The following is a 16,584-nucleotide window of genomic DNA, read 5'->3' as shown; positions in this document are numbered from 1 at the left end:
TATGTGATTAGATTGCAAGTTCAATAGCAGTGAATTTCAAGGATCTGAAACAGTTTTGGCATTCAAAGCGCTGCATGGATTTAGACAGATACAAAAATATGCAGGGAATGATAGAAAACGTGATGTGAATGGGATTAGTTTAAGTCAGCAAGTTTAGCACAGACATCGTGGGCTGAAGGGCCAGTTCCTGTGTTGGACTGTTATGTGTTTTGAACTCAATTTACATCCACCTCACTACCCATGTGGGAAGTCGATGTTACTTCTGTGATATAACATTAATCCTACCTATAAACCGATTACTTGGATTCAATGCTACCTAACTATATTTACATCATGTTTAATATATGTAACTAGTATTCAGAGGCCTGGACTAATACTAATAAATGTAAATCCATATTCCATCATGGAACTTTAAGAACTTGAATTTAGTAAGAGAAATTGGAGTTACTTTAACAGGGAAATGAAGATCAAGGAAGACTTAACAGAGGTATTCAAAATTATGTAATATTTTGTCAGTTAGGATACATATTTCTTTATCAGTGGATCAATAGCTACAGATTACAGATTTACTGCAATTGTGAAAATAGTCAGGAAGCTATTTTGTTTACACGGAACAAGAATGGGCTATCTGAAAGGCTGGTTCAACCATAACTTTTAAAAGGGAATTAGAATAAATGAAAAGCAGATGGAGTGGGATTAAAAAGGTAGACCTGTTTTTCAGCAAGATGGCTCCAATATGTTCTTTTGCCTTCTATGTTAACCAAGAGTATACCTGTGTATTTCAAATAAAGTAAGCCCCTTACACCATTCTAGTAAATATATTCATGCCCTCCAGCTGAAGTTGAAGCAGTGATTTATCAAGGTTTACAATAACTTATTTGACTTAATCTCTCAGTTTAAAAAAGCCACGTTTCCCATTTGCTGTTTTAAGAGCCTTATCAGCTTGAATCGTTATTCTAAATTAGTCCACTTATTGATCATTACAAATACCAGAGACGATTGTGGCATTTTAAGACCACTAAAATGGACTATTAAACAATCACAGTGCCAGAGCAGTAATTTGTTATAATGTCATGTTTAGGCAAATACCAGACAAGTACTCCTAGCATGGTAGAGATCCCAGAACAAAACCTTGCCATGACAGCCTGTTAATAATGAGATATAATCTGCACATGTCACTTGATGTGTATTAAATGTTTGAGAAAAATGCATCCAAATCATTTGGCTTTCAGGAATAGCTTTAAGGGTAAAAAATCTTGTTTCATTCTAACGCTACTTTACTGCCAGTACTGCAGCACTGACATTTAGCTTGCAAACAGATATTTATATTTTTAATCTTTATTTCAATATTTTGAATACTGTTACATTCATTATAAATATAATGAGGCCAAAACTGAGCAAAACACAAAATACAGCCATCAGTTACTAAATATGTCAATACTGTCAGAGTTTGAAATTGTGAATAAGACACTGTAATGGAAATGATAAACGTCAATGTATAACTCCCAGAAAGCTGGAGTCAATTTTAAATTGTTTCTTTAACCTTATTTGGTTCTTTAACCTTAAAGTTCTATTTTGTTTGAGTAGATTGACATTGACAGTATCAAAGCTCCACAGATCAGACCTGCGTCATTGAAATAACAAAATATCAATGAGCTGATCCACATAAATTTCAAAGTTATTATGGAATTCATTGCCACAGATGGCGGTGGAGGCCAAGTCAATGGGTGTTTTTAACGCGGAGATTGACAGATTCTTGATTAGTAAGGGTGTCAGGATTATGGGGTGTAGGCAGGAGAATGGGGTTGAGTTGGAAAGATAGATCAGCCATGATTGATTGGCGAAGTAGTCTTGATGCGCCGAATGGCCTAATTCCACTTCTAGAACTTAGAACTTATGAACTGATGAACAGAAGTTACGTAATTCTGCAATTTAACCAGGAAGGACATTTCCTTTTCCACAATGCACCTGTACCTTTGGAGTCGTTTCCTACAAATAATAAATAATATAGTTGAACGTATTGAAAATCCTGATAAAAAGCAATAGTGTTACCAGTGGCAAGTAAATAAGTAAGTAGCTAGAGTAGCAAATTTAACTTCTGGTGAAATTATTCAAGAGACCTTTTGCAGAGACTTCTTAAGATCTGGAAGGCATTGCTGAACAAGGTGATAAAATCAGTTTCAATGCTAATTTGCAAAACATACAGTCAAAAAAGAAAGATTTGCTGGATCACAAGGGAAAGGTAGCGGGATAACATTAATTAGACATCTTTCCCAAGGAAACAGCATGGACGTGATGGGCTTAAGAATCGTGATGATTTTATGAGCTTAGGAGATACATGTTCATAAGGTTATGTGATAGGAGTAGAATTAGGTCATTCGGCCCATCAACTCTACTCTGCCATTCAATCATTGGCGATATATCTATCTTTCCTAACCCAATTCTCCTGCCTTCTCCCCATAACCTCTGACACCTGTACTAATCAAAAATCTATCACCGCCTTAAAAATGATCCACTGACTTTGCCTCCACAGCCTTCTGTGACAAAGAATTCCTCAGATTCACCACCCTCAGACTAAATAAATTTATCCTCACCTCCTTCATAAAAGAATGTCCTTTAATTCCGAGGCTATGACCTCTAGTCCTAGACTCTCCCACAAGTGGAAGCATCCTCTCCACATCCACTCTATCCAAGCCTTTCACTATTCTGTATGTTTCAAAGAGGTCCCCCCTCATTCTTCTAAACTCCAGCGAGTACAGGCCCTATGCTGACAAACGCTCAACATAGGTTATGCTACTCATTCCTGGGATCGTCTGGGTTCAAGTTCATTTAGCATTTTTTCAGTACTGTTCTCTGGTCATATGGCAGCCAGCACCATCACTGTGGTTTACCTGTACATAGAGGCTTCAAATAGCCGGGGCTATGACAGAAATATTTCAAATGTCATTAGAAACGGGAATAGTCCCCGAGGATTGGCCTACTGCGCATGTTGTTCCATTGTTTAAAAAGGGTTCTAAGAGTAAACCTAGCAATTATAGACCTGTTAGTTTGACTTCAGTGGTGGGCAAATTAATGGAAAAGATACTTAGAGATAATATATATAAGCATCTGGATAAACAGGGTCTGATTAGGAACAGTCAACATGGATTTGTGCCTGGAAGGTCATGTTTGACTAATCTTCTTGAATTTTTTGAAGAGGTTACTAGGGAAATTGACGAGGGTAAAGCAGTGGATGTTGTCTATATGGACTTTAGTAAGGCCTTTGACAAGGTTCCTCATGGAAGGTTGGTTAAGAAGGTTAAACTGTTGGGTATAAATGCCAGAATAGCAAGATGGATTCAACAGTGGCTGAATGGGAGAAGCCAGAGGGTAATGGTGGATGGCTGTTTGTCGGGTTGGAGGCAGGTGACTAGTGGGGTGCCTCAGGGATCTGTGTTGGGTCCTTTGTTGTTTGTCATGTACATTAATGATCTGGATGAATGGGTGGTAAATTGGATTAGTAAGTATGCAGATGATACCAAGATAGGGGGTGTTGTGGATAATGAAGAGGATTTCCAAAGTCTACAGAGTGATTTAGGCCATTTGGAAAAATGGGCTGAAAGATGGCAGATGGAGTTTAATGCTGATAAATGTGAGGTGCTACACCTTGGCAGGACAAATCAAAATAGGACGTACATGGTAAATGGTAGGGAATTGAAGGATACAGTTGAACAGAGGGATCTGGGAATAACCGTGCATAGTTCCTTGAAGGTGGAATCTCATATAGATAGGGTGGTAAAGAAAGCTTTTGGTATGCTAGCCTTTATAAATCAGAGTATTGAGTATAGAAGCTGGGATGTAATGTTAAAATTGTACAAGGCATTGGTGAGACCAAATCTGGAGTATGGTGTACAATTTTGGTCACCCAATTATAGGAAGGATGTCAACAAAATAGAGAGAGTACAGAGGAGATTTACTAGAATGTTGCCTGGGTTTCAACAACTAAGTTACAGAGATAGGCTGAATAAGTTAGGTCTTTATTCTCTGGAGCGCAGAAGGTTAAGGGGGGATTTGATAGAGGTCTTTAAAATGATGAGAGGGATAGACAGAGTTGATGTGGACAAGCTTTTCCCTTTGAGAACAGGGAAGATTCAAACAAGAGGACATGACTTCAGAATTAAGGGACAGAAGTTTAGGGGTAACATGAGGGGGAACTTCTTTACTCAGAGAGTGGTAGCGGTGTGGAATGAGCTTCCAGTGGAAGTGGTGTCGGCAGGTTCATTGGTATCATTTAAAAATAAATTGGATAGGCACATGGATGAGAAGGGAATGGAGGGTTATGGTATGAGTGCAGGCAAGTGGGACTAAGGGAAAAACGTTGTTCGGCACGGACTTGTAGGGCTGAGATGGCCTGTTTCCGTGCTGTAATTGTTATATGGTTATATGGTTATATGGTTAAATCATTATGCATGCTCATTAGAGGTATACAGCATGGAAACTGGCCCTTCAGCCCATTGAATCCACACTGAGAAGCACCAACCCACATTAATCCTATACTAGAAACATAGAAACTTAGAAAATAGGTGCAGGAAGAGGCCATTTGGCCCTTCGAGCCAGCACCTCCATTTATTGTGATCATGGCTGATTATCCACAATCAGATACCCATGCTTGCCTTCGCCCCATATCCCTTGATTCCACTAGCCCCTAGAGCTCGATCTAAATCTCTTTAAATTCATCCAGTGAATTGGCCTCTACTGCCTTTTATGGCAGACAATTCCACAAATTCACAACTCTCTGGGTGAATTTGTTTTCTCTCATCTCAGTTTTAAATGGTCTCCCCGTTATTCTTAGACTGTGGGCCCAGGTTCTGGACTTTTTGAGAACATTTTTCCTGCATCTAGCTTGTCCAGTCCTTTTATAATTTTATACGCTTCTATAAAATTCCCTCCCATCCTTCTAAATTCCAGTGAATACAAGCCCAGTCTTTCCAATCTTTCCTTCTACCATATGACAGTCCCACCATCCTGGAGATTAACCTCATGATCCTACGCTGCACTGCCTCAATAGTAAGGATGTCCCCCCTCAAATTAGGAGACCAAACTGCACACAATACTCCAGATATGGCCTCACCAAGGCCCTGTATAACTGCAGAAGGACCTCATTACTCCTATACTCAAATCCTCTCGTTATGAAGGACACCATGCCATTAGCTAATCCCATGTTTATTTTACTTTACCTACACATTGGGGGAAATTGCAGTGGTTATTATACCAACAATCAGGGAGGAACCCACACAGTCAAGGGAAGAAGTTGCAAACTCCACACAGACTGCCTCAGGGATGAACGTAGGTCACTGGAACAGTGAGACAGCAGCTCTACCAACTGTACCATGCTATAGTACCATCGATTAACTTTCTTTGGGCTTGCCATTCCATTTTGAAGAACTATATATAGGGATTAGTGGGTTTCATTTGCTATTTGCAAAAGGTCAGGTCAGGTCAGGTCAGGGAGAGTTTCCTCCGCCACGGGTACCATGTAATCCCGTGCTTCCTGCTCCATGGTCGGATAGTCGGCAACTAAACCGTCTCCCCCACCTGGTTTGCCAGGTGAGGATGGGGCTTTGGACCCCCAGCAAGACCAAAAACAAGACCTGTCAAAGGGCGGATGAGCTCTTAGCGAGCCAACGGCCATCCACACTTCAGTAGAAGTGGCAATCACTGTCGTACATAGCATTGTAAGGGAATTGTGCCCATTGATGTTTTCAACGATGATTATAGACAATAGACAATAGGTGCAGGAGTAGGCCATTCGGCCCTTCGAGCCAGCACCGCCATTCAATGTGATCATAGCTGATCATCCACAATCAGTACCCCGTTCCTGCCTTCTCCCCATATCCCCTGACTCTGCTATCTTTAAGAGCCCTATCTAGCTCTCTCTTGACAGTATCCAGAGAACTGGCCTCCACCGCCCTCTGAGGCAGAGAATTCCACAGACTCACAACTCTCCGTCTGAAAATGTATTTCCTCATCTCCGTTCTAAATGGCTTACCCCTTATTCTTAAACTGTGGCCCCTGGTTCTGGACTTCCCCAACATCAGGAACATGTTTCCTGTCTCTAGCGTGTCTAAACCCTTAATAATCTTATATGTTTCAATAAGATAACCTCTCATCCTTCTAAATAAAATCTAAATATGATGATGATTTGTGATGTTACCAAAGCAATCACACTGTTAAAGTTTTGAGTTGGCCATGAAGCATTTTAGAATTTCCTGATGTCATAAAATGTGTGTCTTTCATTTTTGTGCAACATCATGCAGAATATGTCTTGGACATGGAAGAAAGCTGTCACTCTGGAGGATTTAGTTAATCTATTTCCCCATTTGGATGGGTTGAATATCTGAAACTATCATCCTCCACTCTTTGTTACCCTCTTTGTTTTTGAACTGTCTCGAATTAGAACATATTTATCCACCAGCTTACAGGCTGCTTGGGATTCATATTACAATGATGTTCCTTGCACTTGCAATGAGAATGCCCTCTTATGAACCGATCTCTCAGTCTACTTGTACTGATAAAAAACAGCAAATTCAAAAATAAAACTAATTAAAGCAAACAAACAATTTTGCACTTCAAAGCAGCAGAAATATTTTTTTTAAATTAACAGAATGAAGGAAGTTGGACATTTGCACCACAGTATTCCCTTGAGAGGACTGGCTATTATGTGCTGTGATAGTTGTGGCAGCTGTTCCAACCGAACGAAAGGACAGAATTAAGTTTGGTGCCTCCTTAATAACTATGTACATCCTCTCATCTGTGGCAGATTGCCAAATAAATTGTGCTGAGACCAACTACCAATAAGATAATTTGCATTGTATTAAACGCATATGGAGGGGATTGGTGCTCAGTTTTTCCATGGCTACTCCACTGCAAACAGTCTTTGAAATACATATATTGTTCCATCTTTAGTTTAGTTTACTTTGTTATTTAGCACATGTACCAAGGTGCTGTGAAAAGCTTCTTTGTTGTGTGCTATCCAGTCAACAAAAAGACTGCACATGATTACAATCAAGCCGTCCAATGGGCACATATACAGGATAAAGGGAATAATGTTTAGTGCAATATGAAGTCCAGTAAAGTCCAATTAAAGCTAGTCTGAGGGTCTCCAATGAGGTAGGTCAGTACTGATACCGACACAATATATCTCTCCTGCCTCCTATTAATTACAGGATAGACATTGAGAAACCCATTAAGCATTCCATTCAGAATATGCATTGTTTCAGGATGAGATTGCCATCTAAATTAAATGGAATTTTTCTCATTATCGATAAATATTCCTGCACTCATGGTAGTTTATCTATTCTTTAAATTAATTCAAAATAAGGCATTCAATGTTACAATGTTAATGATAATATAGGATGGATCTAAATAAAAATCTTTCCATCGTAATAAAGACATTCTTTGTGTCTGCTTTGTCAATGATGGACAATTGGCTCATTCTTTGAAAAAGGGAGGAGTAACTGTAGAGAATTGTTCAATAAAGGACCCTCCGAATGGCTTGCCGGACTGACAAAATGGGATGAATATGATGTTATTGTATTTATAAAATTTTATTTGCAGATATAAATATGGCAGCAAAGTTAGTAATCATAAACTCAGAGAACCCACATTGATGCCAGTGACATAACTTTTACAAAACATTATAAATGTTATTATAATAATCTGTTATAAAACATTCCACTTCATAGCATACTTGCCCCACTTTCAAACCTTCCTTCCCCTACAGAGTTTCATTGTATTCATCAGTGTGGCAAATTTTACAACATTTTTCTTTTAAGAGCAGCAATAATAACAATACTTGTCAATTATTTGGTGTGAAAGTAAGTGCAAAGTTTGATTTTTATTCAGCTCATTGTAGCCAGGAGGAAATATCTCGAGTTGAACTTTCATTACACATATGGAATAACATCACAAATGCAAATTATTTTGTGCAATTTTTGCCAGGTTACATTAATATATCTTCTGTTGTGAAAATACTTTGAGTGTTTTGGCATGATTTTACAAAACCCTGCACTCAGCAAACATACAGCAATAAAGAAGAGAATGGAAAAATCAACTGAAAGCAAATCACAAGCTGCTGAAGGAATTTGGCATCTAAGAAGGGAAATGGACAGATGATGGTTCGGCTTGGTGCCCTTCTTCAAGACTGGAGTAGAAGGGAGCTAGCACGTAGAAAGAGGTGTGTGAAATGGAGGAACAGCTGACATCTGCACGTAAACCTCCCAGCATGCGTTCCCAAATATATTGTGATTTTCCTTATCGCTAAGGTAATTATACAGCATCATATTAGATAATGACAACACCACTATCCATTGTCTCAGTACTTTCCTCTCCATTTTCCATGCCTATGCATCCCCTTGTTTGTACAAATATCCATGAGTGAACTCATGAACATGATCAATGATTGATCATGCGCATTGCTCTGGGATAGTAAGTTCCAAAGGTTTACCTCCTTCGCAGTAAATACATTTAAATTAATTTCAGCCCTAAATAGGCAGTTCCGTACCTTGAGACTATTTGACATCGTTCTTGATCTTCAATCATCTATCCGATTAATAACTTTCTTGTGTGCTTCAATTATATCAATATTCACTCCTCTAAACCTGAGTATGAAACAGTCTTACACAATTTCTCTTCCTAGGATAATCCTGTCAGCTTAGAGATTCATCCATGATTCATTAACCCAACATGTATACATCCCGTTTTTGAGATGGAGACCAATACTGCATCGAGCTCCAGTTCTGAATCTGGAAAACTGCAGAATTTTATAAAAATCGCCACTTGCAAAATAAAATGAAACTCTGTAATGGAAAGATGGCTTGAAAGTGGACCATGTACAATATGAAATGGAATGCTTAGTAGTAAATTATAAAAATGACGCTTATCATGCTTCATAAGAAAAGTTATGTCACTGGGGGAACAACACAAGTACTCTGAGTTTGTGATAACTAACTGATGCCATATCTATATCAGAAACTGAAGTTCACAGATACAATAAGATTACATTCATGATCACAAAGTGCTGGAGTAAATCAGCAGGACAGGCAACATCTCTGGAGAACATGAATAGGTGATATTTTGGTTGGAGACCCGTCTTCTGGCCTGAAACATCATCTATTCATGTTCTCCAGATATGCTGCCGGACCTGCTGAGTTACACGAGCACTATGTGCCTTTTGTGAATTAACCAGCATCTGCAGTTCTTTGATTCTACACATTCATCCTGTTTAGCTTAGTTTAGTTTTAGAGATGCAATGTGGAAACAGGCCCTTTGGCCCACCAGGTTTGTGCCGACCAGCGATCCCCACATATTAACACTATCCTACACACACTAGGGACAATTTACATTTATACAAAGCCAATCAACCTACAAACCTGTACGTTTTTGGAGGGTGGGAGGAAACCAAAGATCTCGGAGAAAGCCCACGCGGTCAGGGAGAGAAGGTACAAACTGCATACAGACAGCACCCATAGTCGGGATAAAACCCGGGTCTCTGGTGCTGAAAGCACTTTAAGGCAGCAACACTATCGCTGCTCCACTGTGCCGCCCCAGTCTTTTAAATTTATTTTTTCTTTTTAATTGCTTAGTGAACTTGTATGTTAACTCTGTCACACCGAGATTCTTCTGAACACCAACATTTCTAAGACTCTTACCATTTATAAATATTCTGTTTCTCTATTTTGTTTCTTGCCAGCAAAGCAAATAATCTCATAATTTTCACCTTATTCTCCATCGCTATTTTCTTGTCAACTCATTTAACATACATATGTACATTTGATATTTCAAAATCTCTTTACTTTCCCACCCACCTCATCGGTAAAGTTAATTATTCCACACCTTGATTTTCAGGTTGGTCATTAAAATTGATTGTAAATGGCTGAAGATAAAGTTTGGATTCTTTCCCAGCCCACAAGTAAAAGCCTGCTAATCTGAAAATAAAACCCCCCATTCATTTGTAGTTTTACTTTTCCATCCTTTATCAGTCCTATTCCCCATACTAATATGTTAACCCCAAACCCATAAAGCTTAATGATATGGGGAGTATGTATGAAATCCTATTTGAAAATTAGATTTGTTGTAACCAAAGATTTTTTTTAAATCCATCTCCCTCACATCCTCATAGGATTATTTATCAAACATATTTTCTCTTTTATCGAACCCAGGCTCCAAACATATTGTGATTTTTAGTTCACTGTTCACTGTTTTTTAGTTCACTGTTAACATATTGTGTATACAAAAATCAAAAATTGAATATGCCCAGGAAATCTTTGTAAACCCTATTTTCTGTCAACACATTAATAACATAAGGCTGGAATAAATGTATATTGACATTGCTGGTTAGTAAATGAAATGCATTGGTTTGAGGATCTATTGAGAAAGAGCTGCTTTAGAATATGTTAGATTGTAGCATGGACAAAATGTTTTGATCACATTATAAACCATCAGCAGCAAAGCTTGAAATGAAATACAGCCAATAACTAGTTAACATAAGTTAGGGGCAGCATGGTGGCACAGTGGTAGAGTTGTTACCTCCCAATGCCAGAGACCCAGATTCGGTCCTGACTATGGGTGCTGTCTGTAGAGTTTGTTCGTTCTCCCCGTGACTGCGTGGGTTTCCCCCCATTCCAACGATCTACATGGGATCCATCTGAAGAAGGGTCTCGACTCGAAACATCACCCATTCCTTCTCTACAGAGATGCTGCCCGTCCTGCTGAGATACTCCAGTTTTTTGTGTCTATCTCAGGTTTGTAGGTTAATTGGCTTCGGTAAAGATAATGAATTGTCCGTAGTGTGGATAACGCTAGTGTATGGGGACCGCTGGTTCGGCCAACTTGCCCATACATTTACTTCCAGTCATATAAATGCTAACATTGGGAGTGTCATTTAATATATTTAAAATGTTTTGTTGGTCACAAAAAAGCAACATAAAATTATAAAAGGTAAATAAAGCCTGTATAAACCCAATGAGAATATTGAAGTGGTGACTAAAATAAAGAACAGAGGGGTGCCTATCTGTCATTTACATTGGCTTCCAGAAAACATTTGGTAAATGTCTTCATTAAAAAAAAACTGTTAACTAAAGCTGAAGCTGAACTAAAGACACATTGATCACAGAATTAAAGACAATTGGTTCACCAGCTAATTGGCAAGGTGATGGTGTCCTGGAAGATATTGTGTGAATATGTGGACAGCATTTCCAATTGACAGGATGCAATTCTTGGTGACAAAATGTGTTTGCAGTATATTTGTTAATAGGCAGTGCAGATGGAAACACAAACCTATACAGGAAAACTGATAGAATAAGCACAAGTATTCAATTATGGACAAAGGATCTCAATGTGAAGCCTTTTACTCAGGGTACCTTCTAAAAGGTGTAAATTGGATTAATTGGATAGGTCCAAAAATCCTTGAGATTCCACATAAATTGACCGATGTAACATAATTGTAAAGTACAGAAAATATTTTTTAAATGGGTACTCGATTGCTAGTCCGCATTCTGTAAGACAGCATAGTGAATGTCAGAATGGCTCAATAAGCAGGGATGCTGCCTCACAGTTCCAGTGGCCTGAATTCAGTCCAGTGTTGTCTACATGGGGTTTGCATGGGATTAGTGGTGGTCATTGTGGACTTGATGGGCAAATGGTCTGTTTCCATGTTGTATGGTCCACCAGTCTAAAGCACACAAGAATAGAAATGTTTCTGCAGCTATACAAAATCTGGCTTAGTTATATCTGGAACGAGACTAAGTGGGACACGTTGGGTCCCATGTTCACACGGGAGGGCTGGTCCCCCGACGCAATATTCCACCTCTCCACCAATTATCAAATGATTAACAGGATCATGGAGTCATAACAGAATGCAGATGCTGGAATCTTGAGCAAGACATACATTTCTGGAAGAACGCCATGGATAGGACAGGTTTTACATGGATAGGACAGGTTTGGAAGGATAGGGGCCACAAACAGGCAGATGAGACTAGTGTAGCTAGGCCATATTGGCCGGTGTGGGAAGTTAGGCCGAAGGGCCTGTTTTCACACTGTATCAGTCTATGACTATAACTCAACGGATCTGACCCCATCACTGAAGGGATATGCAGATGAAATGTTTTGAATAGGACTATTTCTATGACTAATAGCCTCATGTTATGAAATATGGAGAACAGGATTTGATGGCAGTGACTGTGGTGTTTGGTAGCTGAAGGCTGGTACAAAGCATCAAGATCCTGAGCAACAACAATGTGGAAAGGTTTTGCATCTTCAGAAAGAATGTGGATCAGAGATGCTGAACTGATAGTCAGAGGTGCAGACTGAAGGTGGGAATCGCCTGGAGAGTTTGATCCAGAAGGCAGTAACACATCCCATAGGTTGGGAGCCAGCTTGGGCAGTGGATGGTGATCAGAAACAGCAGGATGTGACCACCGATCAGGATGGTATGACATTCCAGGATGCAAAATGCCTTTGATCTTTTTCAACCCCTAAGAGCTACTTGTTCAAAGTAACATATATTGCAGGGACGTTAGGTAATTTGACCATGGTTCCAGGAGATAGGAAACTATTCCTCAGGCCCTTTATCCCACCGAGTCCGTGCCGACCGGTGGTCACCCCATGCACTAGCACCACTCTACACACTAGGGACAATTTGCAATTTTAAGGAAGCCAATTAACCTACAAACGTGTACGTCTTTGGAAAGTGATTGGATCCAGAGCACTTGGGGAAAACCCATACGGTCACACGGAGAAGGTACAAACTCCATACAGACAGCACCCATAGTCAGGACTGAATCCGCGTCTCTGCCGCTGAAAGGCAGCAACTCTACCACTGCACTACTGTGACTTCAATGATAAAGGTTGCTTAGATACATTTGATTTAAGAGTTCAGTGATTTGACTCTTGGCAAGAGGGTGATGGTGGGTGGGTGATGGCAGAGCGAAGATAATAATATTTTCATAGATTCAAATTCTACAATCAATAGCAGGCCTGTGCAGATCGATGCTCACAGTGAACCAACCATCTCTGCTTTGTTCCCATATATCAGCTCTTAAAGGTTTTTAGGGCCCAGCACCAGCCATGTTATTATTCAGCTGAGCAGATTGTTCCATTGAAGAGCTCTCATTGACAACAAGCCAGGAGGTGGGAATCACAATTTAACAAACATGACAAATATCTACAAAATAAAGATTTAAGTAAATATTCACACAGGGATTTTAGAATTGGAAGTATCATAAATAGCTTGTGAAGGAAGGATAATCCACACATGTACAATTAAATCTTTGGGTTGAAGGAATTGTTACGCAATAGTTTGCTTTAGTAGACCATTAACAATATACTTAAATATTATCAACAAAGCACAGCATTTTTGGGGGATTTTTCACAGCAGGTTTAGTTCAGAAGTGTTTGAAATTCTTGAGAGATGTCTGAATTTGCAAGATTAAGCGAAAACGGGTCTTGAAGTGACATTTCCTGTGGGAGAGAAGGGAATCTCTCGGAGCCACTTCTGTATTCCAGTGTAGAATAGTGGGTGTGAGATTCCAATGGCCAAGAATTGTTTTTAGACAATAGACAACAGACAATAGGTGCAGGAGTAGGCCATTCGGCCCTTCAAGCCAGCACCGCCATTCAATGTGATCATGGCTGATCATCCACAATCAGTACCCCATTCCCGCCTTCTTCCCATATCCCCTTACTCCGCTATTTTTAAGCGCCCTATCTAACTCTCTCTTGAAAGTATCCAGAAAACTGGCCTCCACCGCCCTCTGAGGCAGAGAATTCCACACTCACAACTCTGTGTGAAAAAGTGTTTCCTCATCTCTGTTCTAAATGGCTTACCCCTTATTCCCTGGTTCTGGACTCCCCCAACATCGGGAACTTGTTTCCTGCCTCTAGCGTGTCCAAACCCTTAATAATCTTATATGTTTCAATAAGATCCCCTCTCATCTTCTGAATTCCAGAGTATACAAGCCCAGCCGCTCCATTCTCTCAGCATATGACAATCCTGCCATCCCGGGAATTAACCTATGCTGCACTCCCTCAATAGCAAGAATGTCCTTCCTCAAATTTGGAGACCAAAACTGCACACAATACTCCAGGTGTGGGCTCACCAGGGCCCTGTACAACTGCAGACGGACATCTTTGCTCCTATACGCCTAATATTTGTATTGGCATTAATACAATGTTCTGTGTTACCCTTATGTTTATGTGAAAGTCACCTAATGATTGAACATAAAAATAGAGAGGGAAAGACCACTTGGCCATTTTTGCCTGCACCATCATGCACTAAGGTGGTAACCTTTTACTTCAGGTCACCTTAGATTAGATCACTTAGCACCTTCCTGCATTATCCCACATCTTGTGATTCTCTTAATATGTATGTATTAACTGATCTATCTTGAATAGGCTCAACTTCCGAGAATTATTGTTTGGCAACTTCTTGCAGCTACCTGCATTAGAATATATTTTTGAGGTGAAGGAATTGTTTGGCAATAGTTAGACAAAAATATATACTCAGCAGCCAACTCTTTAAAAAGACATACAATAACACAAGCAACACACTACAACTACTTCAGTATTGCTGCTGAGTGAATAGAGGCTTCAACGATAGTAGGCACATGAGAGTGAATAGTTTAGTTTAGATTAGTTTAGTTTATTGTCACGTGTACCGAGGTACAGTGAAAAACATTTGTTGTGTGCTAATCAGTTAGCAGATAGGCAATGCATGATTACAAATCAAGCCATTTACAGTGTATAGATACATGATAAAGGGAATAAAGTGAATAACATTTAGTGCAAGATAAAGCCAGAAAAGTCTGGTCAAAGATCATCATCGGCGGTCACTCGAAACGAGTATGACTGTCCTCTCCTCTCCATAGGGTCATCTACGTGTGGGTCTGCAGATGTCTGTAGAGGCCGATCCATGATTCAAATACTTTGTGGAGTGGAGACTGGCGGTGGTTCGTAGTCATCGATCCCCCTTCTCTCTCTCCTTACAGTGCTGTCGTTTTTTCTCTGCGACACGGCGTAGTTCAATTTCGTGAAGTGCAGCTCCTTCCTGCACGGATTTCCTCCAGGAGTGCCTGTCCAGTGCAATGTGCTCCCAATTGTTTCATGTGATATGACATTTCTTCAGACTGTTCTTGATGTTGTCCTTGAAGCATTTCTTTGGCCCGCCGGGGCCTTGCCAACCTTCCCTCAATTGAGATTACAGGATTTGTTTAGGGAGATGTGTGTTGGACATGCGGATGACATGGCCAGTCCATCGAAGTTGGTGCGGCATTATTGTGGTGGTGATGCTGGTCATGTTGGCTTCCTCCAAAACGCTGACGTTGGTGCGTTTGTCCTCCCAGCTGATTCTCAGAATCTTTTGTAAGGATCTCTGATGGTATTGTTCCAGGGCTCTCAGGTGCCTGCTGTAGGTGGTCCATGACTCGGCTCCCTACAACAGGGTGGAGAGGACAACGACTCTGTAGATCAGCAGTTTTGTTTGAGCCTTTAGGTCTTGGTCTTCAAAGACTCTTTTCCTGAGTCTGGTGTAGGCTCCGCTGGCACAACTCAGGCGATGATTGACCTCAGAGTCGATGTCAGCTTTTGAAGAAAGAATGCTGCCAAGGTAGGGGAAGTGGTCAACGTTTTCAAGAATGGTGTCGTCCACTTTTATAGTGGGCTGGGCAGACGGCTGGTTGGTTGGAGGTCTTCTTGATATTTAAGACTAGGCCCATGGCTCTGTAGGCCTTGGCAAAGGCATTCAAGGTGCCCTGGAAGTCTTCTGCGGAATGTGCTGCAAAGGCGCAGTCAAGTTCAAGTGAATTTATTGTCATGTGTCCCTGTATAGGACAGTGACATTCTTGCTTTGCTTCAGCACACAGAACATAGTAGGTATTTACTACAAAACAGATAAGTTTGTCCATATACCATGATATAAATATATACACACATGAATAAATAAACTGATGAAGTGCAAATAACAGAAAATGGGTTATTAATGATCAGAGTTTTGTCCGAGCCAGGTTTAATAGCCTGATGGCTGTGGGGAAGTAGCTATTCCTGAACCTGGTTGTTGCAGTCTTCAGGCTCCTGTACCTTCTACCTGAAGGTAGCAGGGAGATGAGTGTGTGGCCAGGATGGTGTGGGTCTTTGATGATACTGCCAGCCTTTGAGGCAGCGACTGCAATAAATCCCCTCGATGGAAGGAAGGTCAGAGCCGATGATGGACTGGGCAGTATTTACTACTTTTTGTAGTCTTTTGTATCCGCGCACTGAAGCTCCAAGATGGCAGTGTTATTGACTTTGCTCTTGGCCTTCAACATATTACGGTTGAAGAGCCCACCGTCAGTTCTGTAGAGTATTGGGATCCACTGTGGCAGCTCTTCACCAATGAGGTGAAGTATGGCAGCAATGAAGATGGTAAACAGGGTGGGTGAGATGATGCATCCCTGTTTGACCCCCGTTTCCACAGTGAAAAGGGCTTGGACCCAGAGCCGCAGTTGCTGAGCACTGTGACCGACATGTCATGATGTAGAAGCCTCAATATACTGATGTACTTGTCGTGACAAC

The sequence above is a fragment of the Leucoraja erinacea genome, chromosome 4, assembly GCF_028641065.1.
Source record: "Leucoraja erinacea ecotype New England chromosome 4, Leri_hhj_1, whole genome shotgun sequence".
Lineage (NCBI taxonomy): Eukaryota > Metazoa > Chordata > Chondrichthyes > Rajiformes > Rajidae > Leucoraja > Leucoraja erinaceus.
The sequence above is the reverse complement of the archived record's forward strand: the minus strand, read 5'-3'. Positions refer to the sequence as shown.